Raw genomic sequence first — 23,668 nt, forward strand, 5'->3', positions numbered from 1 at the left:
ATTGGGACTTGCAACAAGTAAGAGAAAAAAGATGTCCTTCTCTTTCTTCAGCCGTTTGGTAAGTCAATTCTCTTTTGCCTTTTAGAAGTGTTGAGGGAAAATTCAGACGCACCTCACATAGACACATTTGTAGAATGGGTCGGCATACCCAGTTAGACCGGAGAACGCAAAATCTGGTGGGGCTTGAGAATTAGATAAAACCACATATCAGGGACATGATAGCGGCAGCATAGATGAGAAATGACATCCCTTGCTTTAACTTTACCTCCTTGTTTGCCAAAGCAACAAGTGATGAAACCTAAATTGGGATAACATCATCCAAATTTTATTCTGGTACTCAACAGAGGGTTGAAACTAAAAACTTAAATTCTGAGATAAATAATGTTGTTACATTTAATTATTTGCTTTGTTGCAACAACATTGCAACACTGGAAATAAGAAAATGGTCACGCTAACTTGTGAAAAAAATCTTGTGATTTGATGAGCTAAAAGATAACAAGTAAAATTGTCTCACTTGAATCCTTTGTGTGTGAAGTGTAAAGTTGGACAAAACAGTGCAATGCAATTAGAATATTTCAAAAGAAATTATCTGGGAAAATGATTCCAGTCCTAGAGAACAGCTGCTATGCAGGAGTCCTAGGCTGAAATTTGGAAAAATACGCTAAATTTTAAAACTGATGCATATAATGACAATTATTGTGTTACTAGAGGCTTGTAACCAGGCCTGATAGTGTCAGAGGACATGCACAGCTTGTCCTTATCTTATGAGATAATTTAGACAAAGACCTATATGAATTACATCAAAGTAATCATGGTTCTTTGAAAATCTTTTAATAGTGTCAAAAAGTTCATGACTGATGTCCCGTATATGGTTTAAACAACACCATTTAAGGCTCAGTCTTATAAAACATAGCTTTTAATTTGGTTTTATCGCAGACTTTGCAATCACTGCATTATTGTATGCTTTCGAGGTCTCAAAAGAGACTGATAAAAGCAACAAACCATAAAACAATCTTGGCGCCCTCCATGAGACCTGTTTGTCCAACCTTTCTTTCATATTTAAATAAGATTCTTAAAAGAATGCAACTGATAACATCTCAGCCTAAAAAAAGATAATTGTGTCCAATTCTAAATTGTAGTCACAAAAATCTTTAAATTGAGCAATGATTTGACCCATGTTTCTCAATGCCTGCAGTCCATTGAATGTTCACAGCATCGAAGCAGCTGTAACTGGTTTCCAGTTTGGGTTGTTGCTGTGTACACAATGCTAATGCCAGCACAGCTGGAGCTGCAGGGCCAATCACCTTCTAAAAGATCAGTGAGAAGATAACAAGTCAGTTTGGACAAATTACTCAGTAGAAACCCCCGAGACCAGTAAATAAAATTGGTTTGATTTATACAATTTTATAAAATATAATTTATATTATGACCAGATTGTAATATATATTATATTGTAATGGCCAAGAATGGCTTTAATCTCGTGATGATTCAGCATTGGGTTAGAAGAAAAAAGAATGTTTAATGAGAATTAAAAGAATCAGAATGTAGAAAGATGGTACGTGTATGTAGGGAACAAGAAGGAGGAACACTACTAGTGTTGGGAGGAATGAGATAATAAATGGTTAGAGAAAGTATTGGTAAGAAAGGAAACTGAAAGGAAGAATGAATCAGAAAGAATTTCTTTACCTTCTATTTGTGCAAGAATCTTTAATGAGAGAAATTAATGCTCAGTATATACCAACTAAAATGATCAACCTGATTACCATGTCTTAAATGTCCATCCAAATCCACAGGATGATTTCATTTTGATCTAATAGATCTTTAACCCAGTAACAAGGGGAGGTACAAATTTAAATTTTCTCTTGCAACAAAACCACAAACAAAGTGGTGCAAGTGTTAAACTCCTCTCTAGGAGCTTCATCTCACATGGGATCTGATCAGGAAAGGTATTTTACTGTACATGTAAGAACAGTTGTGCGAATTTAAATATCAGGCAGAAAATCTACAGTCTTTATGGACCACAGAGATCCAAATGGTCAAGAGTTGAATGGCACCATAAATTCCAAAGGCTAAAACAAACAAGCACAGCACCACCCCTGGTGATCTAATTGCTCTAAACACAGATCTGGCTAGTGTAAATAAACAACATCATGTAAAGAGATTTCCCTAGCAGACCTGAGGGTCCTAATGCTCACAACACAGCAGACTGTTTGAGTTTAGATGCAATAGCAGTCAGATCTGACTATTATCACTGTTTAATTGACCTTTTCTTTGCAAACACATGATCATGAGAATGATACATGTCTTTGTAAACAAAAACAAATTTTCTTCTAATGGCGTAAAATCTTAACAGATCAAAGCCATCAGTAACAACTGTCTGGCTAAAGCCATCAAATAAATATTGAGATAGACCATCTATCTTAAATGCAATTTGTATAAAGGCTCAAGATTAAACTGTGTTTTCCTCTCTAGGTCTATTTCCCTACAGGCTGACAAATGACTTTCTTTAGAACCAGATTCCACAAGGGTCTGGTTCTGCCTGCCTTAAGCAGGACACACAACTTTACATTAGGAGATGGGGGTGGAGAAACTTCCAAGGGGCCGCTCACACCTCATAACACTACAGAAGCAGCTCCTGTATGTGGCCTCCCGGTGTAGCACTGGAACTAAATTATGCAACACAAATTATGGTAGGATAAAACACCACCCATCTCCTGTACACAAACATACACAATACACACCATCACTATGGCAATCTTAGAACATCTCTACCTGGCATAGATCATAAGACTAACCAGGCCAAAATTATTCACATCATGCAATACATCATTTACCTTCATACATATAGGACAAGGAAAATTATTTTAATAATTTCTTTTCAGCATTACAGTCTTGTCAACTTCCTGTATGTAAATACTGTGCTGTGCATAGGACATGCATGGCTGTGGTCACACATCAATTGATTTAAATCCACATAAAAAATCTTATTGAGACCTATTAATCAATGCAACTGGTCTTTGGACAAAATATTTTTTATGTCCAGTCGTTAGCGTTGTTGCAAACCAGGAGGGCCCCCTAGTTTCCAACAAATGACTAATGACAATGATCTAAACAGCTAAATTTAAAATGCAGGCATTTCTATTTGTCAACTGAACAATTCAGACCTGCACTATTGAGTGTGACCTAGCCTGTAAATCAAATGCACAGAGGATGATTACAAAAGTTAAACCAGAAATTTAAATCTCTGTTTCTATACATTTCATTCTCTAATTGAATCGATTAAAACATTAAGTTTCATTGATGATTTGCACTTATAACAACTAATGTAGACAATTTTACAATTATGAAATTGTGTATTTCCATGTTTAATTATGTGATATACTCTAATTACTCTAATTATGCATACAACTAGTAAATATACTAGTTATGGTGACTTTCTGCTACCCGTCCTTGATTCATCCAGACCAAGTCTAAATCCCACTACCAGATCATTGCGGTAGTGAAGAATTTGGTGATCAAATTACACATGTTCATTAAATATATGATTTTGAAAAAGAGACCATATTTACCACTCGCACCTTTGACTTTTGGGTTTCATATTTTTGAGTACATCATGTTTTGTTATCTTGTGTTCTTGTGTTTATCCAATAACTTTTCCTCATCTTACAATAACCACAAATACATCAGTGTTCAATTATTGCATGGTCATTCAAAAGTTGTTCAGGTGTCTTACACGCAGTGGAGCGTCATCAGTGAAATGATTCCTTCAACAATGGAGTTCTGATCTACCCGGCAAATGAAACCTTCTGCTTGAAGGTGACCGAGGACTTCTCAAATGGTCAGTTAAAACATCCTAGGGAGGACAAAGATGTTTCCGCAAAGCGTTATAATGACACTTTCCAATGACACTTTCTGATCATGCTGACCAAAGCAAATAGACTTGATACAACGAGATCATTCTACAGACTGAATACCAACGCAGCCAAGTGCAGGTGGAAGCGAACCCGGCCAAGAGGGTCATGACACCCTGTCCAGCTGCTGCAGCATCCACGAATTCTGCCACGCTTTCATTTTAATGTTCAACCTGTCTTAATGCTGTTATTTCAGGTGACGACTGGATTCCTGCACCAATCGACGAACGCTGCAAACTACAGTGGTCAGCCCTATATGAACACTCAGAGAATAACACTGAAAATGTGGCAACAGGAAAATGTCCAAAACATGTCCCCTTAGGCCTGATCTAAATCTGTCCCAAGGGGCCAGGGGCCGTCTGTAAGAACTGATTTTCCTGTTAAAACAAAACTCACCCTGCAATAACGCCATAAAATGCACCCTGGACAGCGGACAACAAAGGCAGAGCACAGAACCTTGTACTGCCCAAACTTATCTCATTGTTCCCCTGTTTGACTTCAACTCATCCCCCCTCTCCCTCCTCAAGGCACTGAAAGTTCATTAAGAATGTCTATATATCACATATGATGTATCTTGTGAATATGTTGTTTTTCCTTTTCATGTTTGGTGTCATTTTAAAGGGCACAGTGCGATTGGTAAAATGGTCTTAATTTCATTGCAGTCATTGGTTTAATGAAAAAGATTGAAGAACTTAGGAGAATCCTGTATCTCCTCTCTGGCTGATATCTCTTTACGATATCTCAAGAAACCAGGTGCTACCCCCCTGGGGTACATGGATTGGCCCAACCAACTCTAAACAACATTTGTTTAACCCCTTTTGTTCTGGTCTGGTATTTAAGGTGAGGGGACAGAGCAATCATTGGGAATCTTTTACCGGGATCATCCCCCACACAGTAATGCATGGCAGTATTTTCCTGTTGGAAAATCCTGACACATTACTGTGTGTCTTTGTCAGGAGAACATTGCTTACTTTTAGATTCATCTTTGAGTAAATGTATATTTGAATTGGCTTTTAATAAATTACTTCTGTAATTGGCATAATACATTTTTACCTGACAAATAAATGTTACATCTTGATTTATTCTGAAGTATTCTGAAATCATTATTTTAATATATTTAAGGAGGCTGGTGCTACCGCAAACTTAGTTAAGGTAGGTCAAACTACAGGCACATGAATGAACGGAGCAGTAGGCACGTCATCTTGGAGACCTGTTGATTTCTGTCTATCACTGGTTTAGCAAGTTGTATGGAAATGGCTAAAATAAACTACACTCTCTAGTCCGTAAGCAGTAGGCGACTGACTTTAGGGGTATATTAGCAAACCCTACATCCTCTGACTCAAATCAGAATTAACAAGTTTGTGTCCGTGAGAAACACGAATTGGCCGACGTGATCTCTGTGCGGCATTCGGGTCCATAACGTATTAATAACTGAAAGTATGGGATAATCAGGATAATCAAAGATCTAAATTAATTCATAATCGATGTTTATGATTAATTTCTAATCAGAAATACGATCTAAATTTGATTATCATTTGAAATTGGAGTCAGATCAAACGTAGAGCTAAAGTAATACTAAAACTAAGTTCCAATAGATTAAGTGAACTTCACTGGAGCGCTGAAAAGACATACACGCTTTAAACCTTCGCCAGGCCGTTGGATTCCGTCGTTGGGCCAATGGGTGGTCCTTACACTGTTGAGCCCCCCTGCCACGCCCGGCTACCAGATTCAGCCCCGCCCTGATGGCCGCAGGTTCTGACCTGTGTGCAAAGTTTCAAGAGTTTTCGAGCACGTTTAGGGACCCAAAAGCCCCAGAAACCTTGAAAAACAAATGAAAAAGTAAATCTCACTCAACTGACAAATCACCCCCACCCCTCACACACTCAGAGACAGAGAGAGAGAGAAAATTCTCCAAAAAATCACATTCAAACCAAAATATCTGACTTTCTGTTGCTTTGAGCTAATAAGTGTAAATTAGAAAGTTGTCCGGCTCGATAAGAACAATATACATACCAAGTTTTGTGATTCTAGGTAAAACTAAGCCCCCATTTTTGACTAAAGGTGGCGCTACTGAGCCCCTCACCACGCCCGTTTCTGAAATTTTGCCCATGTCTACTGGATAATAAGTGTGATGTGTCTGTCGAGTTTCATGCAATTTCAAGTATGTTAAGAGTCTCAAAAGCATCAAAAAAGAATATTAAAGTTTGATGCGTTGCCATGGCAACAGTATCTAAGATATCAATAATCCTTTCACAGGTCTACATCTGCCGTGTGTCTACATTATACACATAAAGTTTGAAGCAAATCGGGTAAAAATAAGAGAGTGATTTCAAAGCATTTTGAAAGTGACACACTTCCTGCTGCCAGCTGGTGGCGCTATAACTTTGACTCACAATAGTCACATCCTTGTGTTCGGCCTCTCACAACGAACACACTGCTGAAGTTTCATCAAGATCAGATAATGTATGCTGAAGTTATAACACACTTCCTGTGTCCCTTATTCGCCATAAATTCGTTTCCTTGCCACGGCCAAACCGTTCGAGATATCAAAAATCTGTCCGCAATTTAGCATCCTCAATGTCTTGACTTCATGCTGACCGAGTTTGGAGGCGATTGAATGAATTCTCTAGGAGGAGTACATTAAATTCCACAGCATGCGTTTCAAAACAACCCATAATAGCCGACTTCCTGTTGGGCTGGCGTAAAAAGTAAAAGTACGAAAGTTGTTCGGCCCGATGAGATCTATATGTGTACCGAGTTTCATATTATTACATGCAAGCGTGTCTGATTTATGGACCAAGTTTTCGGACCCCGTTCAAGGGGGCGCTGTCGAGCCCCCCTGCCACGCCCGGGTACCAGCTTCAGCCCGGCCCTGATGGCCGCGGGTTCTGACCCGTGTGCAAAGTTTCAAGAGTTTTCGAGCACGTTAAGGGTCTCAAAAGTGCCCGAAAGGTTGACAGAAAAATAATAATAATAATAAATATAGCTGGGAGCAGCGATTACGGGCCCAAGCCGGTGGCACCGCAACCCCGGTGCCTTTAGTTACCTAAAGGCACCGGGGTGGCGGTACGGCCGGCTTGGGCCCTCCATCGCTGCTCGCAGCTATATATATATATATATATATATATATATATATATATATATATATATATATATATATATATATATATATATATATATATATATATATATATATATATACATACATACATACATACATACATACATACATACACACACATACATATATATGTATATATATATATATATATATATATATATTATTGTTCAAAAGTTTGGGGTCAGTAAGATTTTTAATGTTTTCAGGAGAAGTCTCTTCTGCTCACCAAGGCTGCATTTATTGATTAAAAATACAAACAAAAACAGTAATATTGTGAAATATTATTCCAATTTAAAACAGCTGTTTTCAATTTTTAAATATTTTACATAGTAATTCATTTCTGTGATCAAAGTTGAGTTTTCAGCATCATTACTCCAGTCTTCAGTGTCACATGATCCTTCAGAAATCATACTAATATGATGATTGATGCTCAATAAATATTCATTATTATTTTCAATGTTGAAAACAGTTGTGTACAGATTTTTTTTTTCAAAATGCTTTGATGAATGTAAAGTTCAAAAGAACAGCATATATTTCAAATATATATATTTTTAACATTATAAATGTCTTTAGTGTAACTGTTGATCAGTTTAACTCATCCTTCATAAATAAAAGTACTGATTTATTTTATTTATTTCCCCCAAAAATAAAATTGTAATTATTACTAACCCAAAACTTTTGAGCGGTAGTGTTTAACGTTACAAAAGCTTTAGATTTCAGATAAATGCTGTTCTTTTGAACTTTCTATCCATCAAAGACTGTACACAACTGTTTTCGACATTTAAAATAATAATGAATGTTTCTTGAGTATCAATCATCATATTAGAATAATTTCTGAAGGATCATGTGACAGTGACGACTGGAGTAATGATGCTGAAAACTCAGCTTTGATCACAGGAATAAATAACAGCTGCTTTCTATTTTAATATATTTTAAACTGTTTTAAATTGGAATAATATTTTACAATATTACTGTTTTTGTTTGTATTTTTAATCAAATAAATGCAGCCTTGGTGAGCAGAAGAAACTTCTCTGTTATGTGCGCGCCACAGACTGCACGCACGTCCGCTTAGAGTTCCGCCTTTTGCCTTCCGTCAATATTACGTTATTAGAAAAATATTTTTTTAGAGAATCGATTTTTTGACATTTGTGAATCGATTCAGAATCGTCCACGTCCGCATCGCGATGCATCTAAGAATAAATTTTTTCTCCCACCCCTAGATTTCATACAACAGGTTAATAAACAGTTACAATTAAGTCACTTACATTTTAGATGCAGTGTTGACTGTTTTTGTTCTGTTTCAGCAGCGAAAATAGTTAAACAAAGATCACGGCAGAACCATCACGCATCACGTGTTTTCTCATAACTGAACGATTCAGCATTTTTAACGAATCGGTTGACTCAAAGATTGAATGATCAATCCATAAACATCTGTCTTAATCATGATCGACTCATTCGAACGAATCGTTTGAACGAATGAATCAATGACTCGCTTATTAAGATGGATGCCTGGCGACACCTAATGGCGGTTTAGTGTTGTTTAAAAGCATCATTCTTTCCCACATGTGTGTGATTTGTGTGTGCAACATTATCATTATTTTTCTTTCACTATTATATTAGCGATTTAAAAGCACCCACTCGTGTCACACGTCGATTAACCGGTGGGAAAATATCCTCAGACACATACCTAATAAATGTATATTTAAATACAATATTGGCCTACCTGGTAAAAAGTTTTATATACTATTTTGATGTCCTTTTGGACACAAGAGGGCAGTATAGCCCTATGTTTGCTTTTTTGTTGAACCAAATAGCACTAAATAGCCTGTTTTAACTTTTTCATTCTTCTTGAATTGCAAAAACAGAATAAAATGGGTTTATGAAATGCTGAAACCCTATAGTAATTGTAAGGATTCGTAAAACGCATCGCGCAGGACAAACCGTAAGGCCTAGAGACTTGAAACCTGGCCAGATGGTAGGCCTCAATTTGGGGACAACCTATCAGAGTATGACCCCGATTGGCCCATAGGTGGCGCTACAGCAACCAAAAGTTCAAAATCGCTCATATCTCTTAGACCGTTTGTCCCAGGATCAAGTGTCTTATATCGTTGGAATCCTTGGCTCAAGGCGGACAAAATGGCTATCTCCGATTTGGATGTAGGCAGGGAAAATTTTCTGCTATGTTGACTTTTGTCCATAACCTACTTTTGCGAACTAGTCCCTGGTTTTTTGCCCGATCGGAACCAAACCAGTCTAGGACAATTCTCTGGACTCTCTAGATCAATAATTATCAAAAAAAAGTTGAACTTTGGCATTTGCGTGGCTGTAACAGGGTCATTTAGAAAAGGGGCGTGGCAAAATACGCTCAAAAGCCTATAAATCCCAAAGGAAAACTCAGAACTTGACCAAAATTGATGAGCATATGTGTCAGAACATGGTGAGGAAGCATGCAGAGTTTCATGGAGATCGGACCATAGGTGGCGCTATAACTGGCAAAAAGCCTTCATTCTTATTAGGGGTTCAAGCATGAAATGCTGAAACCCTATTGTAATTGTAAGGATTCGTAAAACGCATCGCGCAGGACAAATCGTAAGGCCTAGAGACTTGAAACCTGGCCAGATGGTAGGCCTCAATTTGGGGACAACCTATCAGAGTATGACCCCGATTGGCCCATAGGTGGCGCTACAGCAACCAAAAGTTCAAAATCGCTCATATCTCTTAGACCGTTTGTCCCAGGATCAAGTGTCTTATATCGTTGGAATTCTTGGCTCAAGGCGGACAAAATGGCTATCTCCGATTTGGATGTAGGCAGGGAAAATTTTCTGCTATGTTGACTTTTGTCCATAACCTACTTTTGCGAACTAGTCCCTGGTTTTTTGCCCGATCGGAACCAAACCAGTCTAGGACAATTCTCTGGACTCTCTAGATCAATAATTATCAAAAAAAAGTTGAACTTTGGCATTTGCGTGGCTGTAACAGGGTCATTTAGAAAAGGGGCGTGGCAAAATACGCTCAAAAGCCTATAAATCCCAAAGGAAAACTCAGAACTTCACCAAAATTGATGAGCATATGTGTCAGAACATGGTGAGGAAGCATGCAGAGTTTCATGGAGATCGGACCATAGGTGGCGCTATAACTGGCAAAAAGCCTTCATTCTTATTAGGGGTTCAAGCATGAAATGCTGAAACCCTATTGTAATTGTAAGGATTCGTAAAACGCATCGCGCAGGACAAACCGTAAGGCCTAGAGACTTGAAACCTGGCCAGATGGTAGGCCTCAATTTGGGGACAACCTATTAGAGTATGACCCCGATTGGCCCATAGGTGGCGCTACAGCAACCAAAAGTTCAAAATCGCTCATATCTCTTAGACCGTTTGTCCCAGGATCAAGTGTCTTATATCGTTGGAATCCTTGGCTCAAGGCGGACAAAATGGCTATCTCCGATTTGGATGTAGGCAGGGAAAATTTTCTGCTATGTTGACTTTTGTCCATAACCTACTTTTGCGAACTAGTCCCTGGTTTTTTGCCCGATCGGAACCAAACCAGTCTAGGACAATTCTCTGGACTCTCTAGATCAATAATTATCAAAAAAAAGTTGAACTTTGGCATTTGCGTGGCTGTAACAGGGTCATTTAGGAAAGGGGCGTGGCAAAATACGCTCAAAAGCCTATAAATCCCAAAGGAAAACTCAGAACTTGACCAAAATTGATGAGCATATGTGTCAGAACATGGTGAGGAAGCATGCAGAGTTTCATGGAGATCGGACCATAGGTGGCGCTATAACTGGCAAAAAGCCTTCATTCTTATTAGGGGTTCAAGCATGAAATGCTGAAACCCTATTGTAATTGTAAGGATTCGTAAAACGCATCGCGCAGGACAAACCGTAAGGCCTAGAGACTTGAAACCTGGCCAGATGGTAGGCCTCAATTTGGGGACAACCTATCAGAGTATGACCCCGATTGGCCCATAGGTGGCGCTACAGCAACCAAAAGTTCAAAATCGCTCATATCTCTTAGACCGTTTGTCCCAGGATCAAGTGTCTTATATCGTTGGAATCCTTGGCTCAAGGCGGACAAAATGGCTATCTCCGATTTGGATGTAGGCAGGGAAGATTTTCTGCTATGTTGACTTTTGTCCATAACCTACTTTTGCGAACTAGTCCCTGGTTTTTTGCCCGATCGGAACCAAACCAGTCTAGGACAATTCTCTGGACTCTCTAGATCAATAATTATCAAAAAAAAGTTGAACTTTGGCATTTGCGTGGCTGTAACAGGGTCATTTAGAAAAGGGGCGTGGCAAAATACGCTCAAAAGCCTATAAATCCTAAAGGAAAACTCAGAACTTCACCAAAATTGATGAGCATATGTGTCAGAACATGGTGAGGAAGCATGCAGAGTTTCATGGAGATCGGACCATAGGTGGCGCTATAACTGGCAAAAAGCCTTCATTCTTATTAGGGGTTCAAGCATGAAATGCTGAAACCCTATTGTAATTGTAAGGATTCGTAAAACGCATCGCGCAGGACAAACCGTAAGGCCTAGAGACTTGAAACCTGGCCAGATGGTAGGCCTCAATTTGGGGACAACCTATCAGAGTATGACCCCGATTGGCCCATAGGTGGCGCTACAGCAACCAAAAGTTCAAAATCGCTCATATCTCTTAGACCGTTTGTCCCAGGATCAAGTGTCTTATATCGTTGGAATCCTTGGCTCAAGGCGGACAAAATGGCTATCTCCGATTTGGATGTAGGCAGGGAAAATTTTCTGCTATGTTGACTTTTGTCCATAACCTACTTTTGCAAATTAGTCCCTGGTTTTTCGCCCGATCGGAACCAAACCAGTCTAGGACAATTCTCTGGACTCTCTAGATCAATAATTATCAAAAAAAAGTTGAACTTTGGCATTTGCGTGGCTGTAACAGGGTCATTTAGAAAAGGGGCGTGGCAAAATACGCTCAAAAGCCTATAAATCCCAAAGGAAAACTCAGAACTTCACCAAAATTGATGAGCATATGTGTCAGAACATGGTGAGGAAGCATGCAGAGTTTCATGGAGATCGGACCATAGGTGGCGCTATAACTGGCAAAAAGCCTTCATTCTTATTAGGGGTTCAAGCATGAAATGCTGAAACCCTATTGTAATTGTAAGGATTCGTAAAACGCATCGCGCAGGACAAACCGTAAGGCCTAGAGACTTGAAACCTGGCCAGATGGTAGGCCTCAATTTGGGGACAACCTATCAGAGTATGACCCCGATTGGCCCATAGGTGGCGCTACAGCAACCAAAAGTTCAAAATCGCTCATATCTCTTAGACCGTTTGTCCCAGGATCAAGTGTCTTATATCGTTGGAATCCTTGGCTCAAGGCGGACAAAATGGCTATCTCCGATTTGGATGTAGGCAGGGAAAATTTTCTGCTATGTTGACTTTTGTCCATAACCTACTTTTGCGAACTAGTCCCTGGTTTTTTGCCCGATCGGAACCAAACCAGTCTAGGACAATTCTCTGGACTCTCTAGATCAATAATTATCAAAAAAAAGTTGAACTTTGGCATTTGCGTGGCTGTAACAGGGTCATTTAGAAAAGGGGCGTGGCAAAATACGCTCAAAAGCCTATAAATCCCAAAGGAAAACTCAGAACTTGACCAAAATTGATGAGCATATGTGTCAGAACATGGTGAGGAAGCATGCAGAGTTTCATGGAGATCGGACCATAGGTGGCGCTATAACTGGCAAAAAGCCTTCATTCTTATTAGGGGTTCAAGCATGAAATGCTGAAACCCTATTGTAATTGTAAGGATTCGTAAAACGCATCGCGCAGGACAAACCGTAAGGCCTAGAGACTTGAAACCTGGCCAGATGGTAGGCCTCAATTTGGGGACAACCTATCAGAGTATGACCCCGATTGGCCCATAGGTGGCGCTACAGCAACCAAAAGTTCAAAATCGCTCATATCTCTTAGACCGTTTGTCCCAGGATCAAGTGTCTTATATCGTTGGAATCCTTGGCTCAAGGCGGACAAAATGGCTATCTCCGATTTGGATGTAGGCAGGGAAAATTTTCTGCTATGTTGACTTTTGTCCATAACCTACTTTTGCGAACTAGTCCCTGGTTTTTTGCCCGATCGGAACCAAACCAGTCTAGGACAATTCTCTGGACTCTCTAGATCAATAATTATCAAAAAAAAGTTGAACTTTGGCATTTGCGTGGCTGTAACAGGGTCATTTAGAAAAGGGGCGTGGCAAAATACGCTCAAAAGCCTATAAATCCCAAAGGAAAACTCAGAACTTCACCAAAATTGATGAGCATATGTGTCAGAACATGGTGAGGAAGCATGCAGAGTTTCATGGAGATCGGACCATAGGTGGCGCTATAACTGGCAAAAAGCCTTCATTCTTATTAGGGGTTCAAGCATGAAATGCTGAAACCCTATTGTAATTGTAAGGATTCGTAAAACGCATCGCGCAGGACAAACCGTAAGGCCTAGAGACTTGAAACCTGGCCAGATGGTAGGCCTCAATTTGGGGACAACCTATCAGAGTATGACCCCGATTGGCCCATAGGTGGCGCTACAGCAACCAAAAGTTCAAAATCGCTCATATCTCTTAGACCGTTTGTCCCAGGATCAAGTGTCTTATATCGTTGGAATCCTTGGCTCAAGGCGGACAAAATGGCTATCTCCGATTTGGATGTAGGCAGGGAAAATTTTCTGCTATGTTGACTTTTGTCCATAACCTACTTTTGCAAACTAGTCCCTGGTTTTTCGCCCGATCGGAACCAAACCAGTCTAGGACAATTCTCTGGACTCTCTAGATCAATAATTATCAAAAAAAAGTTGAACTTTGGCATTTGCGTGGCTGTAACAGGGTCATTTAGAAAAGGGGCGTGGCAAAATACGCTCAAAAGCCTATAAATCCCAAAGGAAAACTCAGAACTTGACCAAAATTGATGAGCATATGTGTCAGAACATGGTGAGGAAGCATGCAGAGTTTCATGGAGATCGGACCATAGGTGGCGCTATAACTGGCAAAAAGCCTTCATTCTTATTAGGGGTTCAAGCATGAAATGCTGAAACCCTATTGTAATTGTAAGGATTCGTAAAACGCATCGCGCAGGACAAACCGTAAGGCCTAGAGACTTGAAACCTGGCCAGATGGTAGGCCTCAATTTGGGGACAACCTATCAGAGTATGACCCCGATTGGCCCATAGGTGGCGCTACAGCAACCAAAAGTTCAAAATCGCTCATATCTCTTAGACCGTTTGTCCCAGGATCAAGTGTCTTATATCGTTGGAATCCTTGGCTCAAGGCGGATAAAATGGCTATCTCCGATTTGGATGTAGGCAGGGAAAATTTTCTGCTATGTTGACTTTTGTCCATAACCTACTTTTGCGAACTAGTCCCTGGTTTTTTGCCCGATCGGAACCAAACCAGTCTAGGACAATTCTCTGGACTCTCTAGATCAATAATTATCAAAAAAAAGTTGAACTTTGGCATTTGCGTGGCTGTAACAGGGTCATTTAGAAAAGGGGCGTGGCAAAATACGCTCAAAAGCCTATAAATCCCAAAGGAAAACTCAGAAAACTTATATCGTATGTTGACTTTTGTCCATAACCTACTTTTGCAAACTAGTCCCTGGTTTTTCGCCCGATCGGAACCAAACCAGTCTAGGACAATTCTCTGGACTCTCTAGATCAATAATTATCAAAAAAAAGTTGAACTTTGGCATTTGCGTGGCTGTAACAGGGTCATTTAGAAAAGGGGCGTGGCAAAATACGCTCAAAAGCCTATAAATCCCAAAGGAAAACTCAGAACTTGACCAAAATTGATGAGCATATGTGTCAGAACATGGTGAGGAAGCATGCAGAGTTTCATGGAGATCGGACCATAGGTGGCGCTATAACTGGCAAAAAGCCTTCATTCTTATTAGGGGTTCAAGCATGAAATGCTGAAACCCTATTGTAATTGTAAGGATTCGTAAAACGCATCGCGCAGGACAAACCGTAAGGCCTAGAGACTTGAAACCTGGCCAGATGGTAGGCCTCAATTTGGGGACAACCTATCAGAGTATGACCCCGATTGGCCCATAGGTGGCGCTACAGCAACCAAAAGTTCAAAATCGCTCATATCTCTTAGACCGTTTGTCCCAGGATCAAGTGTCTTATATCGTTGGAATCCTTGGCTCAAGGCGGACAAAATGGCTATCTCCGATTTGGATGTAGGCAGGGAAAATTTTCTGCTATGTTGACTTTTGTCCATAACCTACTTTTACGAACTAGTCCCTGGTTTTTTGCCCGATCGGAACCAAACCAGTCTAGGACAATTCTCTGGACTCTCTAGATCAGGGAACGGCAACTGGCGGCCCGCGGGCCAAAACTGGCCCGCCAGCAATATTTTCTGGCCCGCCGGATTATTATGGAAGTCCTAAATGCTGCACAAAACTCTTCCAATACTTGAGAAAAGCCGTAGTCGCGCGGCGATTTCACCGCCGCATACTGTGTGAAACACACATAGGGAATCATGCGGCGCGGGATTACATTTTAAAGTATAACTGTACGTTCAAACTGGACGCGAATAGCGCGTCAAATTCGCGCCTGCCACGTCTAGTTACGCTTGACCACTTTGTGTCCATTCGCGCGTCAAAAGACTGTAGCGGTCAGAACTCTGGTGTACTTTGGACGGAGCGGGCGGTCTGACTGACAATAGCCCATTCCAACACCTTTTGACAGCGTATCCGCACTTAATTCGGACCACCTGTAGGCTACACCTAGCTCTGAGGAGCTGTTTGGTACTGAAACCATTGTCAGCCAACAACATTCTTTTTTTGCAAGGATGTTTGAAATAGTTCGGCAGAAAATAGCCTACTTCATTTGTCAGTAGGGCAATATGATTTTCGTTTAGGTTGCTTAGAAATTTGAGTGATAGGCTGCTTTTGTCCTATTTAATTTATGTTATTTATATTTCATAATTTTTTTCTTTGGCATTTTTTTCTCTGCTGACAGTAGGCCTACAATGTTAAAATAGCGTAATATTTATATTGACAGACCTCCTTAAACCTTAGGTGTGTATGTGTGTGTCCCGAATAAATAATAATAATAAAAAAGGAATAAAGTTCCAAAGTCGGACTGTAAGCGAATGAGGCATGATTCACACCTTTATTAAAATGGCTGTAATCTGTTACCACAATAGTACTTGATCTGTTTTAAATTATTTCCTTGATATATGCTTAAGGTGTTAAATTCAAAATAAAAAATCAAAATTAAAATTAGTCTAATCCAGTAATAAATTTTTTCTATTTTTGATCTGAGTACAATCAGAAAACCCGTCGTTATTTGTTTTTTCATTTTAGTTCAGGAAATAAATAATGGAAAAACAAGTAGTTTTTCATCTTTTTATTTTTGGTTTTAATTTGAAAAAACGATTGAACGAATGATCCACGGACAGTGACGGACCCATCATATTCTGCGATTATAGGCCTATATAAGAGTATTTAATTTGTATCCATAGGCCTACTCTGTGTAGCTGGCCCGCCACCTACTGGCAAAAAAAAATATTGGCCCTCGGCCAAAGTTACTTGCCGACCCCTGCTCTAGATCAATAATTATCAAAAAAAAGTTGGACTTTGGCATTTGCGTGGCTGTAACAGGGTCATTTAGAAAAGGGGCGTGGCAAAATACGCTCAAAAGCCTATAAATCCCAAAGGAAAACTCAGAACTTCACCAAAATTGATGAGCATATGTGTCAGAACATGGTGAGGAAGCATGCAGAGTTTCATGGAGATCGGACCATAGGTGGCGCTATAACTGGCAAAAAGCCTTCATTCTTATTAGGGGTTCAAGCATGAAATGCTGAAACCCTATTGTAATTGTAAGGATTCGTAAAACGCATCGCGCAGGACAAACCGTAAGGCCTAGAGACTTGAAACCTGGCCAGATGGTAGGCCTCAATTTGGGGACAACCTATCAGAGTATGACCCCGATTGGCCCATAGGTGGCGCTACAGCAACCAAAAGTTCAAAATCGCTCATATCTCTTAGACCGTTTGTCCCAGGATCAAGTGTCTTATATCGTTGGAATCCTTGGCTCAAGGCGGACAAAATGGCTATCTCCGATTTGGATGTAGGCAGGGAAAATTTTCTGCTATGTTGACTTTTGTCCATAACCTACTTTTGCGAACTAGTCCCTGGTTTTTTGCCCGATCGGAACCAAACCAGTCTAGGACAATTCTCTGGACTCTCTAGATCAATAATTATCAAAAAAAAAGTTGAACTTTGGCATTTGCGTGGCTGTAACAGGGTCATTTAGAAAAGGGGCGTGGCAAAATACGCTCAAAAGCCTATAAATCCCAAAGGAAAACTCAGAACTTCACCAAAATTGATGAGCATATGTGTCAGAACATGGTGAGGAAGCATGCAGAGTTTCATGGAGATCGGACCATAGGTGGCGCTATAACTGGCAAAAAGCCTTCATTCTTATTAGGGGTTCAAGCATGAAATGCTGAAACCCTATTGTAATTGTAAGGATTCGTAAAACGCATCGCGCAGGACAAACCGTAAGGCCTAGAGACTTGAAACCTGGCCAGATGGTAGGCCTCAATTTGGGGACAACCTATCAGAGTATGACCCCGATTGGCCCATAGGTGGCGCTACAGCAACCAAAAGTTCAAAATCGCTCATATCTCTTAGACCGTTTGTCCCAGGATCAAGTGTCTTATATCGTTGGAATCCTTGGCTCAAGGCGGACAAAATGGCTATCTCCGATTTGGATGTAGGCAGGGAAAATTTTCTGCTATGTTGACTTTTGTCCATAACCTACTTTTGCAAACTAGTCCCTGGTTTTTCGCCCGATCGGAACCAAACCAGTCTAGGACAATTCTCTGGACTCTCTAGATCAATAATTATCAAAAAAAAGTTGAACTTTGGCATTTGCGTGGCTGTAACAGGGTCATTTAGGAAAGGGGCGTGGCAAAATACGCTCAAAAGCCTATAAATCCCAAAGGAAAACTCAGAACTTGACCAAAATTGATGAGCATATGTGTCAGAACATGGTGAGGAAGCATGCAGAGTTTCATGGAGATCGGACCATAGGTGGCGCTATAACTGGCAAAAAGCCTTCATTCTTATTAGGGGTTCAAGCATGAAATGCTGAAACCCTATTGTAATTGTAAGGATTCGTAAAACGCATCGCGCAGGACAAACCGTAAGGCCTAGAGACTTGAAACCTGGCCAGATGGTAGGCCTCAATTTGGGGACAACCTATCAGAGTATGACCCCGATTGGCCCATAGGTGGCGCTACAGCAACCAAAAGTTCAAAATCGCTCATATCTCTTAGACCGTTTGTCCCAGGATCAAGTGTCTTATATCGTTGGAATCCTTGGCTCAAGGCGGACAAAATGGCTATCTCCGATTTGGATGTAGGCAGGGAAAATTTTCTGCTATGTTGACTTTTGTCCATAACCTACTTTTGCGAACTAGTCCCTGGTTTTTTGCCCGATCGGAACCAAACCAGTCTAGGACAATTCTCTGGACTCTCTAGATCAATAATTATCAAAAAAAAGTTGAACTTTGGCATTTGCGTGGCTGTAACAGGGTCATTTAGAAAAGGGGCGTGGCAAAATACGCTCAAAAGCCTATAAATCCCAAAGGAAAACTCAGAACTTCACCAAAATTGATGAGCATATGTGTCAGAACATGGTGAGGAAGCATGCAGAGTTTCATGGAGATCGGACCATAGGTGGCGCTATAACTGGCAAAAAGCCTTCATTCTTATTAGGGGTTCAAGCATGAAATGCTGAAACCCTATTGTAATTGTAAGGATTCGTAAAACGCATCGCGCAGGACAAACCGTAAGGCCTAGAGACTTGAAACCTGGCCAGATGGTAGGCCTCAATTTGGGGACAACCTATCAGAGTATGACCCCGATTGGCCCATAGGTGGCGCTACAGCAACCAAAAGTTCAAAATCGCTCATATCTCTTAGACCGTTTGTCCCAGGATCAAGTGTCTTATATCGTTGGAATCCTTGGCTCAAGGCGGACAAAATGGCTATCTCCGATTTGGATGTAGGCAGGGAAAATTTTCTGCTATGTTGACTTTTGTCCATAACCTACTTTTGCGAACTAGTCCCTGGTTTTTTGCCCGATCGGAACCAAACCAGTCTAGGACAATTCTCTGGACTCTCTAGATCAATAATTATCAAAAAAAAGTTGAACTTTGGCATTTGCGTGGCTGTAACAGGGTCATTTAGAAAAGGGGCGTGGCAAAATACGCTCAAAAGCCTATAAATCCCAAAGGAAAACTCAGAACTTGACCAAAATTGATGAGCATATGTGTCAGAACATGGTGAGGAAGCATGCAGAGTTTCATGGAGATCGGACCATAGGTGGCGCTATAACTGGCAAAAAGCCTTCATTCTTATTAGGGGTTCAAGCATGAAATGCTGAAACCCTATTGTAATTGTAAGGATTCGTAAAACGCATCGCGCAGGACAAACCGTAAGGCCTAGAGACTTGAAACCTGGCCAGATGGTAGGCCTCAATTTGGGGACAACCTATCAGAGTATGACCCCGATTGGCCCATAGGTGGCGCTACAGCAACCAAAAGTTCAAAATCGCTCATATCTCTTAGACCGTTTGTCCCAGGATCAAGTGTATTATATCGTTGGAATCCTTGGCTCAAGGCGGACAAAATGGCTATCTCCGATTTGGATGTAGGCAGGGAAAATTTTCTGCTATGTTGACTTTTGTCCATAACCTACTTTTGCAAACTAGTCCCTGGTTTTTCGCCCGATCGGAACCAAACCAGTCTAGGACAATTCTCTGGACTCTCTAGATCAATAATTATCAAAAAAAAGTTGAACTTTGGCATTTGCGTGGCTGTAACAGGGTCATTTAGAAAAGGGGCGTGGCAAAATACGCTCAAAAGCCTATAAATCCCAAAGGAAAACTCAGAACTTCACCAAAATTGATGAGCATATGTGTCAGAACATGGTGAGGAAGCATGCAGAGTTTCATGGAGATCGGACCATAGGTGGCGCTATAACTGGCAAAAAGCCTTCATTCTTATTAGGGGTTCAAGCATGAAATGCTGAAACCCTATTGTAATTGTAAGGATTCGTAAAACGCATCGCGCAGGACAAACCGTAAGGCCTAGAGACTTGAAACCTGGCCAGATGGTAGGCCTCAATTTGGGGACAACCTATCAGAGTATGACCCCGATTGGCCCATAGGTGGCGCTACAGCAACCAAAAGTTCAAAATCGCTCATATCTCTTAGACCGTTTGTCCCAGGATCAAGTGTCTTATATCGTTGGAATCCTTGGCTCAAGGCGGACAAAATGGCTATCTCCGATTTGGATGTAGGCAGGGAAAATTTTCTGCTATGTTGACTTTTGTCCATAACCTACTTTTGCAAACTAGTCCCTGGTTTTTCGCCCGATCGGAACCAAACCAGTCTAGGACAATTCTCTGGACTCTCTAGATCAATAATTATCAAAAAAAAGTTGAACTTTGGCATTTGCGTGGCTGTAACAGGGTCATTTAGAAAAGGGGCGTGGCAAAATACGCTCAAAAGCCTATAAATCCCAAAGGAAAACTCAGAACTTGACCAAAATTGATGAGCATATGTGTCAGAACATGGTGAGGAAGCATGCAGAGTTTCATGGAGATCGGACCATAGGTGGCGCTATAACTGGCAAAAAGCCTTCATTCTTATTAGGGGTTCAAGCATGAAATGCTGAAACCCTATTGTAATTGTAAGGATTCGTAAAACGCATCGCGCAGGACAAACCGTAAGGCCTAGAGACTTGAAACCTGGCCAGATGGTAGGCCTCAATTTGGGGACAACCTATCAGAGTATGACCCCGATTGGCCCATAGGTGGCGCTACAGCAACCAAAAGTTCAAAATCGCTCATATCTCTTAGACCGTTTGTCCCAGGATCAAGTGTATTATATCGTTGGAATCCTTGGCTCAAGGCGGACAAAATGGCTATCTCCGATTTGGATGTAGGCAGGGAAAATTTTCTGCTATGTTGACTTTTGTCCATAACCTACTTTTGCAAACTAGTCCCTGGTTTTTCGCCCGATCGGAACCAAACCAGTCTAGGACAATTCTCTGGACTCTCTAGATCAATAATTATCAAAAAAAAGTTGAACTTTGGCATTTGCGTGGCTGTAACAGGGTCATTTAGAAAAGGGGCGTGGCAAAATACGCTCAAAAGCCTATAAATCCCAAAGGAAAACTCAGAACTTCACCAAAATTGATGAGCATATGTGTCAGAACATGGTGAGGAAGCATGCAGAGTTTCATGGAGATCGGACCATAGGTGGCGCTATAACTGGCAAAAAGCCTTCATTCTTATTAGGGGTTCAAGCATGAAATGCTGAAACCCTATTGTAATTGTAAGGATTCGTAAAACGCATCGCGCAGGACAAACCGTAAGGCCTAGAGACTTGAAACCTGGCCAGATGGTAGGCCTCAATTTGGGGACAACCTATCAGAGTATGACCCCGATTGGCCCATAGGTGGCGCTACAGCAACCAAAAGTTCAAAATCGCTCATATCTCTTAGACCGTTTGTCCCAGGATCAAGTGTCTTATATCGTTGGAATCCTTGGCTCAAGGCGGACAAAATGGCTATCTCCGATTTGGATGTAGGCAGGGAAAATTTTCTGCTATGTTGACTTTTGTCCATAACCTACTTTTGCAAACTAGTCCCTGGTTTTTCGCCCGATCGGAACCAAACCAGTCTAGGACAATTCTCTGGACTCTCTAGATCAATAATTATCAAAAAAAAGTTGAACTTTGGCATTTGCGTGGCTGTAACAGGGTCATTTAGAAAAGGGGCGTGGCAAAATACGCTCAAAAGCCTATAAATCCCAAAGGAAAACTCAGAACTTGACCAAAATTGATGAGCATATGTGTCAGAACATGGTGAGGAAGCATGCAGAGTTTCATGGAGATCGGACCATAGGTGGCGCTATAACTGGCAAAAAGCCTTCATTCTTATTAGGGGTTCAAGCATGAAATGCTGAAACCCTATTGTAATTGTAAGGATTCGTAAAACGCATCGCGCAGGACAAACCGTAAGGCCTAGAGACTTGAAACCTGGCCAGATGGTAGGCCTCAATTTGGGGACAACCTATCAGAGTATGACCCCGATTGGCCCATAGGTGGCGCTACAGCAACCAAAAGTTCAAAATCGCTCATAACTCTTAGACCGTTTGTCCCAGGATCAAGTGTCTTATATCGTTGGAATCCTTGGCTCAAGGCGGACAAAATGGCTATCTCCGATTTGGATGTAGGCAGGGAAAATTTTCTGCTATGTTGAATTTTGTCCAAAACCTACTTTTGCGATCTAGTCCCTGGTTTTTCGCCCGATCGGAACCAAACCAGTCTAGGACAATTCTCTGGACTCTCTAGATCAATAATTATCAAAAAAAAGTTGAACTTTGGCATTTGCGTGGCTGTAACAGGGTCATTTAGAAAAGGGGCGTGGCAAAATACGCTCAAAAGCCTATAAATCCCAAAGGAAAACTCAGAACTTGACCAAAATTGATGAGCATATGTGTCAGAACATGGTGAGGAAGCATGCAGAGTTTCATGGAGATCGGACCATAGGTGGCGCTATAACTGGCAAAAAGCCTTCATTCTTATTAGGGGTTCAAGCATGAAATGCTGAAACCCTATTGTAATTGTAAGGATTCGTAAAACGCATCGCGCAGGACAAACCGTAAGGCCTAGAGACTTGAAACCTGGCCAGATGGTAGGCCTCAATTTGGGGACAACCTATCAGAGTATGACCCCGATTGGCCCATAGGTGGCGCTACAGCAACCAAAAGTTCAAAATCGCTCATATCTCTTAGACCGTTTGTCCCAGGATCAAGTGTATTATATCGTTGGAATCCTTGGCTCAAGGCGGACAAAATGGCTATCTCCGATTTGGATGTAGGCAGGGAAAATTTTCTGCTATGTTGACTTTTGTCCATAACCTACTTTTGCAAACTAGTCCCTGGTTTTTCGCCCGATCGGAACCAAACCAGTCTAGGACAATTCTCTGGACTCTCTAGATCAATAATTATCAAAAAAAAGTTGAACTTTGGCATTTGCGTGGCTGTAACAGGGTCATTTAGAAAAGGGGCGTGGCAAAATACGCTCAAAAGCCTATAAATCCCAAAGGAAAACTCAGAACTTCACCAAAATTGATGAGCATATGTGTCAGAACATGGTGAGGAAGCATGCAGAGTTTCATGGAGATCGGACCATAGGTGGCGCTATAACTGGCAAAAAGCCTTCATTCTTATTAGGGGTTCAAGCATGAAATGCTGAAACCCTATTGTAATTGTAAGGATTCGTAAAACGCATCGCGCAGGACAAACCGTAAGGCCTAGAGACTTGAAACCTGGCCAGATGGTAGGCCTCAATTTGGGGACAACCTATCAGAGTATGACCCCGATTGGCCCATAGGTGGCGCTACAGCAACCAAAAGTTCAAAATCGCTCATATCTCTTAGACCGTTTGTCCCAGGATCAAGTGTCTTATATCGTTGGAATCCTTGGCTCAAGGCGGACAAAATGGCTATCTCCGATTTGGATGTAGGCAGGGAAAATTTTCTGCTATGTTGACTTTTGTCCATAACCTACTTTTG

This window comes from Scardinius erythrophthalmus (genome assembly GCF_964197995.2).
Source record: "Scardinius erythrophthalmus genome assembly, chromosome: 11".
NCBI lineage: Eukaryota > Metazoa > Chordata > Actinopteri > Cypriniformes > Leuciscidae > Scardinius > Scardinius erythrophthalmus.